The sequence below is a fragment of the Nicotiana attenuata genome, chromosome 3 (genome assembly GCF_001879085.1).
Source record: "Nicotiana attenuata strain UT chromosome 3, NIATTr2, whole genome shotgun sequence".
Taxonomy (NCBI): Eukaryota; Viridiplantae; Streptophyta; class Magnoliopsida; order Solanales; family Solanaceae; genus Nicotiana; species Nicotiana attenuata.
Genome location: NC_031991.1, coordinates 44095142 through 44105841, shown reverse-complemented (window position 1 = coordinate 44105841; position 10700 = coordinate 44095142). Strand labels below are relative to the sequence as shown.

At 40.2% G+C, this 10700-nt stretch overlaps 1 pseudogene; it reads left to right on the top strand.

Moving 5' to 3' along the window:
- LOC109224314 lies at window positions 344-2062 on the top strand (annotated as a pseudogene).

Below are 10700 nucleotides of genomic sequence, written 5' to 3'. Positions count from 1 at the left end.
TCTAGTGTTTTTTTTTTCGTGTCAAAAACAAATAAGCTGACCCAGCTTCGGTTTATTTCGAGTCATTTCTGTCGGAATAGCCTTAGAACATCTTCAAAATTGTCGAAGGGTTGTTCTCGCAAGAACGGATGTGTCTGTCAATTAGGATTCACTTTTACCATAATGCCCATCCCCGGCCTTAAAGCTATCCTTGGAAGTACGCAGGGGCCATAATTGCAAAAATAGCCACCCTTTCCTCGGCCACAATTGCAAAAATAGCCACCCTTTCTTTGATTTTTCTTAAAATTGAGTTATATACAAAAGATTGTTGTCAATCCTAACCTTAACCACCCACAGGTACAAAATGAGCACTATCCAGAACACACCGTTGATGGTTGTAGATGAGGCTCCACTTCATCTTCAGATGTGGTGGTATGACTTAGGAGAAGATGGTTAGAAATGGGTCACTAAGTATCTGGGAGCCCTCACAGATATTATGAAAGTTAAACCACGCGATGATTTGATTAAGGCACTAGTGACTTTTTGGGACCCCGTTCACAATGTCTTCCGCTTTTCCGATTTTGAGCTTACTCCCACTTTAGAAGAGATAGCTGGATATTCCGGTTTTGGCAGGGATTTGAGAAACCAGAAGCTCATATTCACGAAGGCTCCCTCTGTACACCGATTATTCAGTCTTCTGAACATCAGTAATCAAATCAGAAAGACCAACGTAGTCAAAGGGTGTTGTTCTTTCTACTTCCTGCACTCTAGGTTCGGACATCCAAATGGATTTGAAATGCATGAAAAGGGCCTTAGCAACAAGCAGAACAAGGACACATGGCAGATTTACCATCGCTTCGCCTTCATAGTGGCATTTCTAGGAATCATGGTCTTCCCAAACAAAGAGCGGACAATTGATACCCGCATAGCCAGGGTCGTACAGATCCTCACTACTAAAGAATATCACACTCTTGCCCCGATCATTCTATCAGACATTTATCAGGTGTTGTCTTTGTGTAAGTCCGGGGCATAATTATTCGAAGGGTGCAATATTTTGTTGAAAATATGGTTGATTGAACATCTCCGACATCACTCCAAGTTCATGTGGTATGGTCCAAGCAAGGATAATTTCATTGAGAGTTACGAAGAAAGAATAAAAGATTATAACTCTCTAGAAGGGGTGGAAGCCTGGATATCCCACCTAAGATCTTTAAATGCAAGTCAAATTGAGTGGACTTTGGGATGGCTCCCGGTAAGAGAGGTGATACACATGTTGGCTCTAAAGAGTTATTTGTTGCTGTTGGGTTTGAGAAGTGTCCAGCCGTATGCGCCACAGAGAGTTCTAAGATGGCTAGGAAGGTATCAAGTGGTGCCTGATGATGAAAATTTGAGTGTGCAAGTGATTGAGCTACACCCCAAAGCCCCACTCCCTGAGGCTTTAATCCAACAAATTTGGAATGGTTGTCGCTACTTGAAAGATGATACCCAAGTGCCAGATCCTGCGAAAGTTGAGATAGATCTGGTTTATGCTATGTGGTTTGAGAAGAGATCTCGCGTGGATGATGAGCCAGAACCCGAGCCCAAAAGACCCGTAAAAAGGACGCATGTTCAAGCCTTTGATGATAAAATCCAGGAACGGTTAGCTTGGGGTGAAAAGGAAAAGGGACACAAAGCAACTATTCATGCCTTAGAAGAAAGCCTGAGAAACCTTAATTTTGAGAAAGACTTACAAGCACAAGAAGCGGAAGGTGAAAAGAAGAGTCTGATCCGCGAGAATGAAGCCCTCCGTGTTCGGCTTCAACAGATAAAGAAAGCCTCTGAAGTGCCAGTGAGAAGTTGGAAAGACCGGAGAACCAATGCCAATCTGATGGAAAAGGTGCAAGATTATGATTCCATCTTGGCAAAGACTGAAAAGGCATTGGACAAAGCCAAGGAAACAATCGTACAGTTAAATGAGGAAGCCAAATCTAGTAAGGATCGCCAAGTAACAAAATTTGAAGAAGAGAGGGCTCAATTCGAGAGAGAGAGAAGGCCTATTGGGTATGTTCAGAAGCTCAGCTCCATGCACAGTTGGAAGAAATGAGAAGGTACAATAGAGAATACTAGCATGTAGATTTTGATAGGGAGAGGGCTCAGGCGATACTCGAGCAGGCTCGACTTCGGGCTCAATTGGAGTCAGCTTTAGATCGCGAGGGCCACATAAGGGAGATAGCCACCACTCGCCAGCAGCAATTACAAGATCGAGACCAGAATTTTTAGTACTTCAGAGAGCAAGTCCATGATTTGGCTATTTATACTGCTCAAAGTTATATGAAATGCCAAGGGATGGATTATGAGAAGTTTTTGGAGCACGCACCTACTTTTGCCCGTCATCTTGCAGCAGAGTTAGAGAGGATGTACCGTACATTGGGGGGTCATCCAGGTCAAGCCTCACCATGAGTAGATGTTCCAGTGGTTGAAAGCAAAAAGATTATGGAGTTGAAGCATAGTCGTAGTTGTTAGAACTTTTCATGTAGTAGTCATGTTTTAGTTTGAGTCATTGTTGAGTCTTTTAAATCATTTTCTTTTAGTCTTGTCCGAGTCTGTTAAGTCATTTCAATGTAATGTCCTTTCTGTCATTGTATTCTTTTATATTGTTAAAAAAAACTATTATTGTTTTCCCCTGAACTACGTAATGGTCTGAATCATGCGGCGTCATGATACATAAGCAATCCCCATCGGATGCGATCATAGCCATAATTGATCTGGAAAAAAAATTAAATAATCAAAAAAAAGGAAATAAAAGAGAGCGTTAAATTCAAGATGAAAATAAACCAATCAACCAATAAGCCGGGATAAAGCATGAAGCCTTCCAAACTCATTCTAGAAATGAAAATGGCATGAGGTACATGACATACAATATGTGATTAATATCTGCAAAATGCCTAACTCTAACACGTTTGTTGTTTGTCCATTAAAAGATAAAGTTAAACAGAGGTGGTTGGTTTGTGGTTTAAACTGGCGATTCACCTTTACAACACGAGATCAAAAGGAAAAAGTAGAATGGCAAACAACAGTGAGAATGAGTCAGATAATGATGATGTCCATGGACAATTGGTCGAACAAGGTTCGGGACTGGTTGAAGAAGTAAGAGTGTTGAAACAACAACTGGCAGAGATGTACCAAGCTTGGGTAAATGGACAGGCACCGTTCCCACTACCCATAGGGCCTTCGGATAATTTTCATAATGTGTCAGTTGCAAATCAAGTGACCATATCCATAACAAGTAACCCATTGTACCAACCTGGATTTAGTCTGAGCATTAACCTTCTCACTATCCCCCAGTACCTCCATTCCACGTCCTCCAACCGCACCCCTCAGAAATGACCCACCTATTGTACCCATTATCCCTACTTTCACTATTCCTCAATTGGCTCCCGCTTAAAAGCTCAACAATGATCCAAAACTGAATGCTCATGATGCCTAACATTACTCTCCAGAATTGACTTTCAAGGTTCCAGATTCATACAAGCATACACCTCAAAATGTATTCCCAATTGAGATCGAAAAGCCCGACAAGAATATGGAACAAGAGGAAATGACCAGAAAAATGAAGATCTTGGAACAAACCATGAGAAACATACAGGGTTTGGGAGGCCACAAGAGTGTTCCGTTTGATGATCTGTGCATTTTCCCCCATGTTCATTTGCTACCCGGCTTCAAGACCCCCAAGTTTGACAAGTATGACGGGCATGGTGATCCCGTTGCTCATTTGAAGAGGTATTATGACCAATTGAGGGGATCGGGAGGCAAAGAAGAATTACTCATGGCTTATTTTGGGGAAAGTTTGACAGGAATTGCTTCAGAGTGGTTCATAGATCAAGATATCTCTCACTGGCACGTTTGGAACGACATGGCTCAAGATTTTGTCTAACAATTTCAGTACAATATTGATATAGTGCCAGACCGCTCCTCTCTTGTCAACATAAAGAACAAACCAACAGAAAGCTTCAGAGAATATGAAATCAAGTGGAGAGAGCAGGCTTCTACGGTCAAACCACCAATGAAAGAGGCAGAAATGATTGACTATTTTCTCCAAGCTCAAGATCCTGATTACCTCCATACATGTTGGCCGCCATTGGTAAACCTTTAGCTGAGGCGATTAAGATTGGTGAAATAGTTGAGAATGGTATTAAATCGGGCAAAATTGTAAGTCAGGCATCCCTTAAGGCGACCATACAAGCAATTCAAAGCGGGTCAGGTAGTTTCGGAAATCGAAAAAAGAAGGAGGAAGGATCCATGATGGCATCTGGGTTCGGGGGAGTTCAAAAAGGAATAGTTCCTTCTTATGTGCAATTCCAACAAGGACAATCCAATTCTCCTCAACATTACTATCCACCTCAGGGTCCCCGGTACTTAGTTCCCTGCAACAATATACAATGTTTAATACTCAGGCTTATGCAAGGCCTCCCAATCACCAATAATGGAGGGCACCGATTCCTCAAGGCTCCTGTCAACTCCGGCCGAATTTTCAGATGCCATATAATCCTCGTCCTCAACAGGAATATGTGAGAGAACAGGAGCCAAAGAAAGAGTTCACCCCAGTTGGAGAATCGTATACAAGCCTATTTCGAAAGTTGATGCAGCTGAAGTTGATTGAACCTATCATGTCGCGTTATGTGAATCCAAATTCAAAAGGTTTTGACTCAAATGCAAGATGTAAGTATCACTCTAACACCCAAGGTCATAGTACCGAAAATTATTGGACATTAAAGAAAGCCATTGAAAATTTGATTGAAGCAAAGGCATTTGTGGTAACAAAAAATGAGGATACTCCTAATATCATAAAAAATCCGCTCCCAGCTCATGATAATAGACATTTTATTGGAATGATTTGTGATGATCAGGAATATAAGCAGTCTGGAAAGACAGAGATGGTTGTTGGAGCCATAGGGCAAGAGCCAAAAGTGATAGTAAGCCCGCCTTAATTGGCACCATTGATTGTGAAAGGTGTGTGTTCTAGTTCAAACTTGGCAGGTTCTGAAAAAATGATTCTCTATGTTCTTGGAAGCACAAAAAGGTTGAGGTTCAATTGGGTGGGCCAAAACTTTACATCCCTGGGGGCATTCAAAAGATTGTTCCGAATAATGGTTTGAGAAATATAACAGAGTCAGTTGTGATCCGACCTGTTGCACTATTCCCAGTGACAAACACAAAAGCTATTCCCTGGAATTATAAGAAGACTGTCATGACATATAAAGGAAAAGAGATAGTTGAAGAAGTAGATGAAATGGGGGGCTTGACACGCTCTGGAAGGTAAGAACCCGTTGCAGAAAAAGAAGCGGAGGAATTCCTTAAGAAGATGAAAATGCAAGACTACTCAATCATTGACCAACTAAGGAAAACCCCTGCTCAGATATCTTTGTTATCTCTGCTTTTGCACTCGGTAGAGCATCGCCGTGTGTTGATCAAAACTTTGAACGAGGCATATGTCTCAGAAAAGACAACGGTGAATCAGCTAGAAAAAATGGCTGAAAGATTCTTTGAAGTAAATATAACTTCTTTTAGCGATGATGATTTGCCTGAGGAAGGGGCTGGGCACAATAAAGCTTTGCATCTTATGGTCAAATGTGAAGGGCATTACGTAAAAGGAGTCATGATTGACGGAGGCTCAAGTGTAGATGTATGCCATCTTTCTACTCTACAATAGCTGAACATTGACACTAACAGAATTCGAACTAGTAATGTCAGCATCAGAGCTTTTGATGGTTCAAGAAGAGACACTATCGGGGAAATCGAACTCACCATGACAATCGGCCCGGTTGATTTTAACATTTTCTTTCAAGTGTTGGATATGAAAACTTCCTATACTTCTCTTATGGGAAGGCCGTGGATCCATATGGCCAGAGCTGTACCATCCACCCTACATCAAATGGTCAAATTCGAGTATGATAGGAAAGAAATTGTTGTTCATGGGGAGGACGACTCATCCGTCTATAATGACCCATCCATTCCATGTATCGAGGCCAAGGAAGGATGTGAATCCATCATATATCAATCATTTGAGGTGATTGAGGTGGACCAAGTGGAAGAAGGAAAACCAATTCTGCATCCCCGTGTTTAAGCCACATCTATGATGGTAGCTTCGCTGATGTTGAGGAACGGCTATGAACCAGGAAAAGGATTAGGATCCTCTCTGCAGGGAATTATGAACCCCATTGCTCCCTTTTCATAGAAAGATACATTTGGCTTGGGTTTTAAACCAACATCAGCTGACATAAACAGAGCCAAGGCTCGCAAAAAGAATGGTTGGAATTTGTCAAAACCAACCCCTCACATTGCCTACTCTTTTGTCAAGCCACAACTTGAAGAAGTCCAAAATCTTTCTACTCAAGATGACATTGATGAAGTTTGCCAGGGTCTCAAGGAGATGCTCTATGGAATCAACATGGTTCAAGTTGGTGAGGGCCCTAGTCGTGCAAGTGTTCAGCTGATCGGTCCAGATACTTCGCTCAACAACTGGGAAGCAACTCCTCTTCCCATCAGGAAGAAGTCTTGGTAGTCTGTTTTGTTGCTTTTTCTGTATTTGGATTATTTTCAGGGTTGTAATCTAGATATTTTATTCTAATTGCTTTCCTTTGATGTTAACCCTTCTATCCTCTCCAATTCAATGAAATGAAGTTCCAGTTTCATAGTAGAATTCTGTCTTTTCCTTTCCCTAATTTTGTTAATTTCTCATCATTTTCAGTTTCATTAATGCTGGCTTTAAAAACATGACATGCACACGGAATTCATGCCCAGATCTTAAAAAGTTGTCTAATCTCGAAATAATGAATCAAGAAGTTGAGTATGATGAAGATGAGGCTTTTAAGGAAATAAAAAGAGAATTTGATCAATTTGAGAATAAGCCTAAGCCTAACTTAAATGAAACTGAGGCAATTAACCTAGGAAGTCTTGAAGAAATCAGAGAAACAAAATAAGCATTCATACTAAACAAAAGACGAGAGATGCCATAATTCAAGTTTTGTTCGAGTACAGAGATGTATTTTCTTGGTTGTATGATGACATGCCGGGTTTGAGTGCCGATTTAGTGGTTCATAAGCTTCCCACATATCCTAATTTTCCACCAATCCAACAAAAACAAAGGAAGTTTAAGACAGATATGAGTGATAAGATTAAAGAAGAAATCACGAAGCAACTAAGTGCAAATGTGATCAGGGTCGTCTGATATACCACATGGTTAGCAAACATTGTGCCGGTTCCAAAGAAGGATGGGAAAATCAGAGTTTGTGTTGGCTATAGGGATTTAAACAAAGCAAGTCCAAAGGACAACTTTTCCTTACCTAACATTCATATCCTTATTGACAATTGTGCTAAACATGAGATACAATCTTTTGTGGATTATTATGCCGGGTATCACCAAATTCTGATTGATGAAGACGATGCAGAAAAGATAACTTTCACCACTCCATAGGGAACTTACTGTTATAGGGTCATGCCATTTGGTTTGAAGAATGCAGGGGCAACTTACATGAGGGCCATGGCCACCATCTTCCATGACATGATGCACAAAGAGATTGAAGTGTATGTTGATGATGTGGTTATTAAGTCCAGAACACAAGCTGATCATGTGCAAGACTTGAAAAAGTTCTTTGAAAGGCCACGAAGGTACTCCAGCTAAATGTGCATTTGTAGTTCCTTCTAGGAAGCTGTTGGTTTTTATAGTTAGTTGAAGAGGCATTGAATTAGATCCCTCCAAGATAAAGACCATTCGAGAGTTGCCTCCCCCGAAGAACAAAACAGAAGTCATGAGTTTACTCGGGAGGCTGAACTACATCAGCAGGTTCATCGCACAACTTACAACCACATGTGAGCCCATTTTCAAGTTGGTAATAAAGAACGCCGCTATCAAGTGGACAGATGAGTGCCAAGAAGCTTTGGATAAAATCAAGGAATATTTGTCAAATCCCCCTATTTTGGTCCCACCAGAACCTGGTAGGCCTCTGTTTTTATATCTGTCAGTAATGGATAGTTCCTTTGGTTGCGTTCTGGGTCAACATGATGCCACGGGAAAAAAGGAACAAGCAATTTATTATTTAAGCAAAAGGTTCACCGCTTATGAGGCCAAATACACTCTTCTGGAAAGGACATGTTGCGCCTTAACTTGGGTCGCCCAGAAGCTTAGGTATTATCTTTTGGCCTATACAACTTACCCCATATCCCGAATGGATCCCCTGAAGTACATCTTTCAGAAGCCGATGCCAACTAGCAGATTGGCAAAGTGGCAAATCTTGCTCACAGAGTTTGATATTGTTTATGTCACCCGCACTGCCATGAAGGCACAAGCTTTGGCTGATCATCTGGCAGAAAACCCGATTGGTGATGAATATGAATCTTTGAACACATATTTCCCAGATGAAGAGGTTAATTAACGAGCCCCCCTCTTCTTCTTCAACCCTAAGAAACCAGTTGCACCCCATCTCCTCATCTCCAGCCGCCGCCGCAACAAACCAGGCTGCTCTAAGAGATTTCCGGCCACCACGCTGCCGCTGGACTTCATCGCCGGTGGCTAGCGATCCATCTGCAAGACCATAGCCACCAGAACTCTAACCCAGCCGCCTCTTCATCTTGCTCAGGTCATCGCTGGCCGGAGAGAAGCAGCCGCACCCCCTTCTTTCTCTCCACTATTGATTAAAACTGAAATGAAGAAGGCTGAAATTTTTGAAATTTTGTTGCACTGATTTGGGTATCAAGACGCGTTCTATTCCGTGGATTATTCCATCTGGTTTATTGATATCATCTGGGCGAGTGGGAATCATGTGGAAGAGGAGAAGCTTTTGGAGGGATGTGAGATCCCCAAGTTCAAGCAAGAAATTGTTGAAATCTTGTTACAGAGAACTGCGACTAAATGAAATCCACCATTAATGGGGTCTTTAAAAAGCTTGAAGGTTTAAAATGGGTTACTTGATTTGATGAAAGTTTGGGAAATTAATATTGGGGGTTGTCTTCGGGTCGTCGTGGGAAATCTTTAGCTGAAGTTATAACAAATTTGGAGGAGTTTCTCTTAAAATTTTGGATTAAAATCGTGCTTGGAACAAGAACACGCATGAAAATAGTGAAGAACACCAAGACCACTGATTATTTTGTTTATTAAATAGATTTAACATAGTTTTTCCTTTTTTTTTACTCAAAATAATATATGTCCCTTTTTTATTCGTCATTTGCCATGTCAGCAGCGAGTGCATTGCACAAACTTTGTAAGTTTGGCTGATTGTCAAAGAAATGCTCAATTTGAATAAGTTTCAAGTAGTATAAGTGCTCAATAGGAACACCCTTAAGTTCAGGTGTCTAAATAAAAAATCGTGCCAACTTTAAGTGTCTCCGTATGTATTCAGCCAAAAAACATGAGCAATAATGTAGCATTCAATAGCAATAAATATTAATAAATGGTATTTAAGTAAATAGGAGAATGATTCACCCAATAAAGGATGAAATAGAAGGAGGCCCCTCCTGACAATGATGAATGACAGACAAATCTTTGAATATTCGAGTTATTCTCGGATCTGATGGAAAAATATGGAATAATATAAACAAGAATCTTGATGAAAATGTGAGGTTTGTATGTTAGCAAGAGAGAAAGAATCTTTCAGTCAAAGTGAGTTCTTACAAGTGAATCTTACATGCCCCATGTCATTATCTCTTTTTCTATTTATATGACATATTCCTAGGGAGCCCTAATAGTAAAAGTGCAGAGAATATCCTCTAGAATATTCCCTTTAATATCTTATTACGAAAACTAGACGTTACAGCTTCATCAACGGTGCTCGACCTTGACCCTTATTGACATCTCGACCATGGCTCTCGTCGACTCTTCGACTATAAGTCTTGCTGCTTCTTGGTCCACCTCGACTAACGACGACTCGAGAATTGTTTCTTCAGTATCATCTTACCTTAAATATTCTAGGGCAGATTTCGATCCATACACTTATTACTCCTAATAAGTGTATATAAACTAGCTTACTTTGCGAGAATGACCTTTGTACCATCTTTTTAATTGGTGATATTACAATATCTATATACTTTAAACTTTTCTAATGAACTTTGTCCACCAACTATTTATTTATATGCAATAAAAGAAGGAGAGACAAATCAAAACGAATATAGCGTTAATGGCGTTATTATAGGTTATTGTTTATCTCTTAATGATTATACTCATGGTAATACTCTCAACAACGTCTTACGGGTTTGAGTAGTTATATCGAGTAAAATTTGTTATATCATAGAAATATTGATCTTGTAAGTATCATTTTTTTATTATATTCTCCATCCCTTATGAAATAGCATTGAGATATGTCATATCACCACTCAAATTCTTTACCCAATATCACATTCTATGGTGACAAGAACAATAAGAGGGTGAGATACATTGGTACACTTATATACAAATAAATAGTCAAACTTATGTATTGATTTGCTATAAGTCTTCGGGTTTTAATTTCTTGTTTAACAGTTTTGTCACGACCCAATTTTTCCCTCCGTTGGGTTTCGTGATGGCACCTAGTCTTAAGGACTAGGTATGCCTACTAAAATGCGGAATAACAACAATAACTAATAACAGCTAGAATTCTTCTGAGATAAATCTTTTAAACAATGAACAACTTTCCAAAACCCGGTAGTATAAGTCATAAGCTCTACGGAGTTTCACTACAACTTCTAAACATAACCGAATGGAAATAAGCACA